Here is an 11908-nt window from a genome sequence, read left to right on the forward strand (position 1 = left end):
ACTAGGTGAATTTCACTAGAATTTGGAATTGTAGAATTAGTGCAAATTTAGAATTGCAGAATTAGTGCAAATTTCGATTGCAATACTATACAGTTTGTATGAGGGACTTTTTACAAGCTAGCCGACAGCTATAGTCTGGCTTTACAACTAGCAACAACTGTAGATAGCGTTTTGGGCCATGTTCCTGTTCTCTGAATTGGTTTATCTAGCAAGTTATTTTACAGTCCTGCCATTTGTTCTTTCTTCCTTAATCATTTTTATTCCTTTGGGAGCGTTGCTGTTGTAGTGGATAGGCCTATACGTTGATTTGTGTTAGGGTTAGCCATGTACTTAGTTATTACTTATTTAGCCATTATGTTTGACTCAGTTTATCATCACATTTTGTTGAGTGTGTTGAATGTTTCATTCCAAAATACAGAATTTGTGTTTAAATGCTAGGTTTCATCATTGTGCAAAACGAATAAAAGAAAAGAATGTTTAATTCAGACATATTTTACAAAATACTTTATAATTGCATGCCCATGTGCATTTTTGCATTATGTAGGATTTTCTTTTACTACTTCATGGAAATCTTCCAGTGGATATAATTAAAAGAAATGTTATCCAATCACTGCAGTTGTTTTATGTTGTATATCTTGTGAGGTGACATGTTAGTGTGGTGTTAACATGTTTTTCACTTTGAAATAATGGTCCAGATTACAGTTACTGCGGGATGATAAGGTAACTCTTGAGTAATTAGTGAAGAGTTAACATGTTTGTCACTTTAAAATAATGGTCCACATCACAAGTAGTTACTGCAGGATTACAAGGTAACGCTTGAGTAATTAGTGAGGAGTTAACATGTTTGTCACTTTAAAATAATGGTCCACATCACAAGTAGTTCCTGCAAGATGACTATGTAACACTTGAGTAATTAGTGAGGAATTAACATGTTTGTCACTTTGAAATAATGGTCCACATCACAAGTAGTTCCTGCAGGATAACAAGGTAACGCTTGAATAATTAGTGAGGAGTTAACATGTTTTTCACTTTAAAATAATGGTCCACATCACAAGTAGTTCCTGCAGGATGACAAGGTAACGCTTGAGTGTTTAGCGAAGAGTTGTACTGGTTTTCACAAGTAATAGACCTATAATGAGTCTAATTTTATATTTGACACATACGGTACAGGCATACATTTCTGTGAGGCACTAGTGATATTCTAACAAACATTGTAATCTGGAAGATTTGATTTTGCGCTTATCGCAACATAAATACAGGATGCAAATTGTTTTTGAAAAGAGAACATCAATGTTTATATTCATATCCTAAAGACAAGTCCTCCTCAGGCGGCTACTGTAACATAAAGGTAGGTCTTTGGAGTCTGAGACATTGAACTGACACTCAAGAGCTCATAATAGTAAACTAATACAAACATGAGAGTGTCAGCATCACTTCCTAATTTTTTTTTTTTTTTAACAAATTATCATTATTTGTATTATGCCATGTTTAAGTTTGAAATAAACAGAGAACATTCGTCCATCCTTTGGTAAGAGTAGGCAAAATCTCAACCTGTAGCTAACGTATTTGGGGGAATATAATATTCATAAACTGGTTTCCACAAAGAACCCATTTGAGGCACAAGCTTCTGAAAAGTTATGACCATGTTATGAGTAAAACAACCAAATTGTTCACTTTTTAGACATGTTACTTTTGTGATTAGTAATTAATTGGTTATTCTTTCTTAATTGGTCATAGTTCACAAGTAGTTCTCAAAAGGATACATTTATTTAGTAAGAACTAAATACCTACCAAGGAACTACCTTTGTTGTAAATTAGCTATTACTTACTGCTTAGTTAATCTTGGTTCCATATTAGTTAATAGTATTAAATTCGGTGTTAATGTAGAACTACCTATTACTTCCTGCATAGCTACTTGTTAACAACGGACCATTATTCTAAAGTGTTACCGATATGTCACTAAAAGGTTCTGCAAAGGTTAGCATTGATACAGAGGAAAGGTCCTATAATGGTTCCCTAAACATTCCCAGAACGTTCTTGGAGCGTACAATTTCTAGCTGGGAACACGGCGGACAAATCAGCAATTGTTTTGTGGGATTTCAAATGGAAGTTTTGACCAAACCCTACACTACAACTAATGATGTGGCATTGCTACATTATTTTTGAAACAAAATGGCATATTAGACCGCTACTCTAAGTTTGTGCAGACAGGCTGTATTACGAGTCACTGATTGTACATCAGCTTAGTATGCCTCAGGGCAGACCACACTGGTGAAGAGGCAACATGAAGTTCCTAATCAATAGCAAAAGGCCTGTGAAGCCGTCTGGCAAGACTGAAGAAAAGGCCTCATCACTGCTCCTCTGGGCTGTGGCCTAACCTTTTCCAAAGAGAGGTGATGAAGAAGCTCATCATTTCTAATGAGGTATTAGTGATTTGGGAGAAAAATGGGCATCAGCACTGCATCCAGGAGTCTGAAAGGTCTCTATGAAGTCAGAAGTGTTACACAGTATTCAGATGAGACCATGAAGAGACATTTTTGTTTTCTGAGTTGTTGGTGGATGGGTTTGCGGTAGTAATCTTATGAAACATGCCTCTAGTCTGTTGATTTCACTTCCTGAATAGTCATCCCCATTGTTAACTTTGAGGAAATAGACACAAAAACAGTATTAAGGATTTTTCTTGTAGCAGACAAAAATGAATATAAAAAAGCTACATAAGACAGACTTCTTTAATTTGAACACATTTAAATGAATGCATCCTGTGTAACCTGACACTTTATATTTCATAGAAGAATGATGAATCACTGCAATTGACAGAAAGAGATTCAAAGCTCATTAAAAATATAATTACATTCACTTTAGCCATTTAGAGGAAGATGAATGTAAAATCATTAAGCACCCGTTGAAAACCAGATGTTCGTTACATCATGTCTATAGTAACGTTTTTCAATGGATTGCTAAAATATATGCTGACTGTCAAGTCACATTCCTTTTTTGATGCTCTGAATTGAACACATTAAACCTGAATTTAAACATGTCAAACTAAAATGCAGATCTAATTAAACTGGGAAAATTGTTCTCCAATGCATTTTTGTTCGTCTACAGCCAACAGGGGGAAAATAAATTCTAATTCATAGAAGTTTCATCCATCTCAGGAAACAAAAATAAGTACAGTATGCTATAGTAAATCTTTTTATTGATAATAACTAACCTAGCTATTTTTACGTGGGTCATTTTCTGTGAAGCTAGTATGATCACAGCTAAGATAAAAAGTCCTTACAGCTTGTCCTTAGACGAAAGTAATCTCTGGAGGACATTAACAATTATGGTCTAGTTTCCCATCCCTAATTAGCCCCTGCTGTTTAACTTATTGGGTTGTTCTAACAATCCAATCGCACATTTCTGTTAAACTGACTGTTATTCAAACGTCTTTGTGGTTTTGAGACAAACCACCATCAAAGAACAATGTGACACATATGAGATGCTAGAAGTATGCGATTTATATTGAAGAACTGTTTTTATTGGGTGTGTATTGAATGGGAAAAAATTAAGGTTATTTAATCACTTCCGAGTGTCTGTAAACTCACATGAACTCAAGATCTGTTGCAAAAAAAACTATTATCACTAAAATATCACAGTTGGTCTCTGATAAAGACTCAATAGCTACCACAGTCCGGACCACAATTGCATCTTCTCTTCACTATGGTTCCAGAATGCATAACAAGAGCCACAGCATGACATAAACAAAAACATCCAGGTACAGGTCGGTACATCCAAAAATGGGTATTTCAGATCCGATAGTCTGGCTTTTGTGGGGCCAGTACAGATTCAGTATTGGTTCATTTGCATGGTAGCAGATAGAAAGCGGAAAAGGAGTCCTCTTACTTTCCCCTTCCAGATGCCTCGGATGTCTCCTTTACTTGCTTGTACATCAACAGCTTGTACAATAACTGTGTTATTGCTCTGTCAAATGCAAAGGGAATCTGACTCAGGCTGCTTTTTTTCACTGTTAAAAGCTGTTCTAAGTTATTTCAATTTGTCTGTCCTCCATTGAAGTCTCAACAACGGGAAGCCTGTTTTCACTCTAAATGTTTCACTACTGGATACAATTCTAATGAATAGAGCAATGTTCCATACTTGTTCAAAAGAAATGTGTTATGCTACATGTTTATTTATCTAATTACCACAGCCAGATGTATATTTCTTCATGGAATCTGTAGGTTTATAGTTTCAGTGCAATCATTACTATCAAAACATCATATTGCATAGAATAAACAAAGAGATCCCACTAGCAAGGACCAAGATAATCAGGGCTTCTTTTATACAATCGCATTCAGCTACTTTTTATAAAAATTCATTCATTATGTTTCCTATGGCTGGAATCTCATCATTAACCCTTATGTATTCAATATCAGGACATCTGGTCTTGGTTATCTTAAACGTGATATGTTTTTAATACAAACTAAAGTTGAAAGAACACAAGGTAACCTATGCCTGGAGTGGAGAACTGCTCAAAGCTGTCTCCATCATTCAACCTATTCTATCCTTCCAGAATCAAGTGAGTGTTTTAAATGGTATCACTAGGTGGCAATATGGTAACATAAAACATGTCGACTCTATTAGGCCCCATTCAAACTCTGAATGAAGATTCACACCTTTGAGTGAAGTTGATGATACCGATGAATAGGAGGAAGTTTGGGGACTAATCTACACAGGATGTCTGATATATTGGATCAGAACATCTTCAAAGGTGCATAATTTGCATCTTTTTGCTTGTTAAACTTTTTTTTAAAGGTAATTATTGCACAATTGCAAACATCACCTACTATTATCACTACTGTTGCAGACACTGTCCATCCAAAAATGTATAATCGTTCACTGAGGAACCGTTATCTACAAAATGGTATCCAACTTTAGCAGGACAATTATAAATAGAAGGATCTAAAATAATCTCGTACAAACCTTAAGATTTAAAGTTGTCTCAGGCAATATGGTAATAATGTTTAGAGATTATTTTAAATGATGGTCCTTATTGTGTCCCGTCCCAAATGGCCGACTTTGAGGATTGTCTACTAATAGCCTTCTGTCTCCTCTCCTGAATCAGGAAAAGTGACAGATCCTGGAATGGGAGGTGAACTGGCAAACGTCAAAGCTCTCAGTGATTTCTAAAGAGGAGTTGAAAGTTGCCCTTAAAGGAACACAAATCAAAAACTGACAATGGCATCAACTCTAAAATATCTATTCCAGGTGGAAACGAGGTGGCAGATCTAAAGACTGGGAGAAATGGGTGCTCCTCTCATGCTCCTCCATGGTAAAACCTTTCACAGATGCAACACAACTACAACATCCAGGCAACACAGCCATATTTGATAAGTGAATACATTCAGTTCTATGTAATGTACATTTTTGACAATTATTAAAAATAAATAACTGAAAGGCCATTGCATGATATTTATAATTGCATTTTGGTACAAAAACATAATTGCTTAGTGGACACCTGATGCACGTTTTTCAACAAGCAAACACTTTTCCACACTATGAAATACACTATCAGAAAATGTCTGTTCATTTTTGCAGTCATGACAAATACATTAAAGTATACGTAAGTTTGTGGAGATGTATAGTTTTTCATTCAACAGCAGCACTCCAGTATTGCTTCAGTTGTTTTGCAGACACACAAGCATTGTTTCCCCTTCTCTGGTGCAAATGTGTGTGTGATGTTCTGTTGTGTGACTTGTGCAACTCAAGTATGTTCCATCCACGCTTTGTAGTGCAGCAGACAGGAGCTTTTAATGTGTCTTTGTGCTTCTCTACCTCTTCACAGACTGCATGAAGATATACTGTATGTGCACTGTCTGAAAACAAGCAAAACACATCGAAGGCCTTTAATAATGTAAACCCAAGAGCCACCCTGTCTCATCTGCACAATGCACTAAGAAATTAGTGTCAGGGTGTGCATCCTCTCAAATGACTTTAGAGACCACTGTGGACTGCAAATAAATATGTCAAAAATATTGGCGTGTGTTATAAATAATGGACATTTTAATACATGACTGTGTTGTATTGTATAGCAAAAGAGGCAGTATGAAATATACATCATCTAATTAGACCATGTTCTCGGATGTGAACCAGCCGACGTTGATCAATACATAATAGGATCCAGTATCAATTAGGCCCCTCTTCAACCGGACAGCTAGGGCACAGTGTTATGAATAGATGCTACTAAAGGTAACTAAATCCATCTAAAGTACCAAATTTAGCGCAATGAAGTCTAGGTTTTGTAACAGGACTTAATGCTGAAAACTATACTCAAACATTCTGTCTTGGTGGTGGTGGTGGTGGGGGAGGGGGGGGGATTGGGGTTTGTGGGAAATGCACCTCTGCAAAGGATTAAAACACATTCAACAATGTGTCAAATCTAAAGTTGGGCTCTTTACTTTTGTCATTTAATATTTAAAGAAAATTCTATATGTGGACCATGTGTCAACATGATATAACTTAGCAACCCAGCTGAGCTCTCTGAGAAAGGAAAAACAGATAGATGACCCCAGTCAAACCAACACCAACAGCAGCATACTGTAACTGCAACACTGGGAGAGTGTGGGAGTCACTGAAGCAAAGACAGAGCATGCACTTGAATGATTGAGGTTACCTAGGTGACCTCATAAACCAAAATCCATGGCAGACTCCCAAGGTGAACGCTGAATTATGCTGTCATTAAAGGACAGGCCCAGTTGCCAAGGTTAGTATGTAAAGTATAATCATCTTCCTCCCTCTTCCCAGTCACTCATTAGTCCTCTTCATGGGCCAACCGAGATTATACCTTGAACTTGCTTTGCTATCGCTATGTTCCCGCAGGGAATGGATCTGCTGCCGGCCATTTATTTCTCCCACATGAGCAGACTATGCTGGCGAGTGTGTGGCCAGCTCCTTCCACCCATCATGGAGTTGGCCCCATAAAAATGAGGGATGCCTTGACTTACGGTCGCGTTATGTCCCAATTTATAAAGGAACCTCTGGGAAGAGACCTGTTGGGTTGCATCAATTTGTTAGAATTAGAACAATTTGTTTTCTTTCACTGGGCTATTCAATGCGGATATGGATCCCTCTGAGCAGTGGAATAAGGCAGTTATGACGGGCCCTTGTGCACGCTATTATGACGGCCTTAGTGCTTGTTAGATACAAGTTATGAAGCCCGCACACACACACACCATTAGGCATATAACAATAAATAATAAACATTGATGAAAACCCTGATTTGGTACGATGGCACACACTGCTTTAACAAAATCACTGTCCAAGCACTGTCCCCTATAAACATGTTGTGTAAGCCAATAAGATCCTCTGAGAGTTGTTTAAAAGGGAAAAAGGGATTTGAATTCATGTCTCCTACTGCAGCTTTGATTGAGCTTTCTGAACACAGGCGTTTTTTCCGAGGTGGCAATCTGAACCACTTGCAAGGGCCTGTTCTACACCCAACACATTGAGGGCCTGGTCTCTGTACAGCCGACGGGCCCCAGTGCAACCTGACTACCTGCACTGTCTGTATTTACACCCCCACCTCTGAGGTTTTAAACAGTCATAAGTGGCAGTAACAATGGCTAACACATCTGAATTTATAATGGGGCAACAGTCAGTTGAGTCTGTACTGAAATACATGGCAATCAAGTCTGGACTCTCAAAAGGGTTCTTAATCACATTAGCATGCATGCAAGACAGCGTCCAATCATCCCCACTCTGTAATAACTAGTTTTAAAAGATTTAAAATACAGTTAGTAGGAAGTCCATACATGAAAGTCAATCTAGGATGAAACTTTAAGTGCTGAGTGCAATTGTCATGAATGGATGCTTAAAATGCTATCTGGTATAGTTTTCTGTAATACCAGACATACACTTGAAGATATTGTTTATGTTATTCTACCTAGTGATAGATCATGTTTACCCAATTTTGCAAGTAATACAGCCAATTACTCACTCACAAACCTTTTTTTGTTTGTTGTGAGTACCCATCAGCCACTAAGAGCGGTATTCATTTCTAAATTGGCAGTGAAATGAAGCACACTTTAAGCTATAAGTGTTTTTGGACAAATATAGCCTCACAATCTAACACATTCATTTGGACTTCAGCTACTGTGAATTGTTCTTACCCTGCCAGCATTTAGAAATTCCTTTAATCCAGTAAGTTTGGCTGATGATTTGATTTGCATGTGTGATGTTTACTGTCAGGCCTACTGTGTGTTTGTCATATGTGAGAACTGAAGTATGTGGAATGAAACCATACTACAGCATATTTTTGTTTTCTAAAGACAAGAGGCAGTGTGTTCATTTTTAAGATGCCCCTATCAAAATAGGGCAGCCTTTGAGCCATTACTGTATGTCTGCTGGACAAAAACAGGCTGTGATATCAACATATTATTAAGGCCTGGGGTTTTCTCCTCAATAATAAACTTCACCCATTTAAACAAACAGACAAAGCTTTCAAAATGAGCAAAGATGTCTGTCTCGTCAACCAGAGGCTATTATATACTGTAGCCTCAGGCCCCCCTCAGTAGTAGTTTGTTAAACATGTGACGAGCTATCTTATGCGAGGAAAATAACTTTTCAGCTATATAAAAATGGAATGCCTAGTGATCTCATAACGAGGTATTTAGATGTGAAATTTGAACACTCCTAAACAACAATAACATTTATTTTGTGAATTGACGATGCCCATTGGGATTGGTGGTATTTCATTTTGTGTAACCTATAGTGAGTGCACCTTACACTTTACGCAGCAGTTAAATTCTATTCAATTACATTCTCTTTATTGATTCCTGAAGGAAATTCAATTGTTCAGGTAACCTCCTGTGCACAGTCAAACAATAAGAAAAAGTCAAATGTTAAGGTGACATATAGAATACTCAGAGTATAAGTGCAATATCTGGATAAATTAAGAAATGTGATTCCGACTCATAGTATAGCAGAGTAAATGTGGAGTAACAAGATAACATTGTGCAATGTGGATGCAACTGTAGAATAGAGATACATAAAGAGAAGCTGATGGCTCTACCAGTACACATCAATGCACATGTGAAATTAAAATCAATTTACATAGTTATAGTCTTATAATGACACAATTGCATATCACAATGACACTTTGTTCATGCAAATCAGTTACTCATCAGAGACTTCACACTCATTGATCTAGTATAACTATAGTCATACAGCGACACAAGCAAAAAGTCAAATGGCCTATAATGATAAAAACACTTATGATTAGGCTTGCTCTTTAGGAAGTTCGGTGGAATGGAGCTACCACAGATGCTTCTAGAAATTTCCAAATTCCACAATCCCCCTCAAACACTGGATCACTGCCCAGTCTAAAAGAAAAAAAGTGTTTTTTCTTTGTTCATGCTTTAGTAAACAGTTCCCCCCATATGAAACCAGACAGTCAATGACATGCTTAGAAATGCATTAGCCAACATTTGCTATGGTCAAGGATGGAATATATATGTTTTGTGGTTAAAGTGTTAAGTTTAGACTTGGATCAGGATTACTTGTATATTCAAAAAGTTACACTTGACTGGATCAAACTTAAGATTTTATATTTCAGCACGTACTATATCAGACAATTAGCAAATTACTACACAACCCAACGCCTACATTTCCTTTGCACAATTACTCAGTGACACCTTTTGTCTCTAAAATAGTCAGAGATAATTAAATAATGGTGACTGTCTACAGTGTGTCATGCATTTTGTCTAGTGTAGTATGAGTAGTTTGTAAGAGATCATGAAAGTTCAAAGGATGAATGATATTGAAAGTTCACGTATAGACCAAAAATGTTTAATTCACTGTGTCATCTGACGATTGTTGGCTGACTGATGGCATTATTTTATTAATGATTTAGAGCTGAACTTTGCATTGTGCTGACACCAGAGATGGGGTGGCTAAGCTGTGAATTAAGCCCCCAAATCCCTTCGATTCCTTCAGGCTAGCCGACTGCACATCACCATTACTTATTCCTGAGAAATAAAATTGAACTTCCTATGTAGCCCCACTGCGCACAATTCCTGCCTACCTGTTATAATCCTGCATAATGGAGAAGTGGAATGTCACCTTGTGTGAGAGGCAGCTGATATCCTTCTGTAAGGGAAAAAAGTCATTTAGCACAAGTGCAGATCACATTTAATTAGATGAGGGGATTTAAATTGCCACGCATCAAACACTGTGGATGACCAAGTGGAAGGATCTTGGGCCATGGGCCAGATTCTATGAGCTCCTCACAACCCATCAAAATCCCCAGAGCTACGGGGGTCAATAAGTCAGAACACAGCAGTCTTAATTAATGATGACCAGAGAGCTAGCAATGACCAGAATTTCAATTCACACTGTTACATTCCAGGGAAAAGAAAAAACTAAGTATTGTCAGAAACACTTATTTTTCAAATCCTCATCAATAGTTTCTGAAATGTCAAAATAAAGTATACACCTTTCACATTCATAATTGATTTGATATTTTCTTGACCATGGTCGGTTATAGCTTGGCCCAATCCGGAATTTTAAGCAGATCAAAGAAGATGTTTATAGATTTCCAATTAGTTCATGAGAGCATTTTCAACTTTTTAGTCAAGCAGTGGCAGGTACTTTTTTTAAACTTGGCAACTTGTCTCAGTGGGTGAATATTTTTACCACTTAACTGCCACCCCTTCGTTACCTTGTAATTTCACTTTCATTACGTTTCACACTGCTATCAATAGTATCCACAGCGCTGTCAAAGTCCATTAATACGCATCTACATACGCAGAGGAGCAAATATTCATACACATCAGTTTTCATAATATGGCATGCCATGATGGATTGGAAAGATACTAAGAATATCTTGTTCACAAAGTCGTGTCAGTTCAAGGTCAAATATTATTCACACTATTATTTATCTCTTTCTTGTAAAGTGGCCAGGCATCTGTGGAGACCTTGCTGTTGTACAGCTTATCATCTATTGACGCTGTACTCGGTAAGGCTTGTTGAAAGACTTGATTTTCAATTCATGGATTTTTAACTGATTTGGCCTAAACTTGAAGGTTAGGATTTTAACGAGTCTGATTGAACATACGGTATGTCAATTGAGACTGTTCTGAAATCGAAGTAACATTTTAGCAGCATTCTTGGGGAAAATTGAATTGTTTTTCAGGGAATGTCTACTATGCACAATAACCTATGTAGATTATGATACATTCAGAATTTTCTATTACAAATATTTATAGTAGTTCAGTAGCCCTCGCTAGTCATCTCCAATTTGCAAAATAGCCCTCAAGTGACGATGAAATTATTATAAGTACATTACAAGAACTCTTTCTGAAGATTAGAGTATATTGCTTTGCATGATTAAGTTTATGTACAACATGTATTGTTTGTACTGTATGTAATAAACAAGAGTTTGGCCGTATTGAGGCCGATATTATTATTTCACAGCTGGATTGACTATTAATATTGTGAATGAGCTCAGCAAAATGGAGTTCATCTGGTACAGTTACACAGTCCCAAATCCTCTTGGTGATTCTTGGATATAGTGACCAAGTATCCAGGTGTTCCAGGCACCCACAATATTGACCAGAACAACAGAGCAGCAGTTCCCTGTGGGCCTCAGATGAGTTAGGGCCTGTCGAGCTCTGCTCTCCCCCCAGGCTTAACAGACCCCCTGCCTGGGCCCATCCTTAAGCTTCTCCCCATCCTCCACAACTCCCCTCTACCCCCTACCGAGCACTGAACTTCTGTAGGCAAGGAGACCATCCACAGCCTAACGTCTCCTCATTATCACTTTGTTTCAGAAACAAACGCAGATAACGCAGGTACTGTACCTAATGCTGGGGATGGCGATGTTGCGTAGAGTTGCATGATACCACACAAAGAGGATTCACCAAAACTGCTC

Source organism: Hypomesus transpacificus, chromosome 1 (assembly GCF_021917145.1).
Source record: "Hypomesus transpacificus isolate Combined female chromosome 1, fHypTra1, whole genome shotgun sequence".
Classification (NCBI taxonomy): Eukaryota; Metazoa; Chordata; class Actinopteri; order Osmeriformes; family Osmeridae; genus Hypomesus; species Hypomesus transpacificus.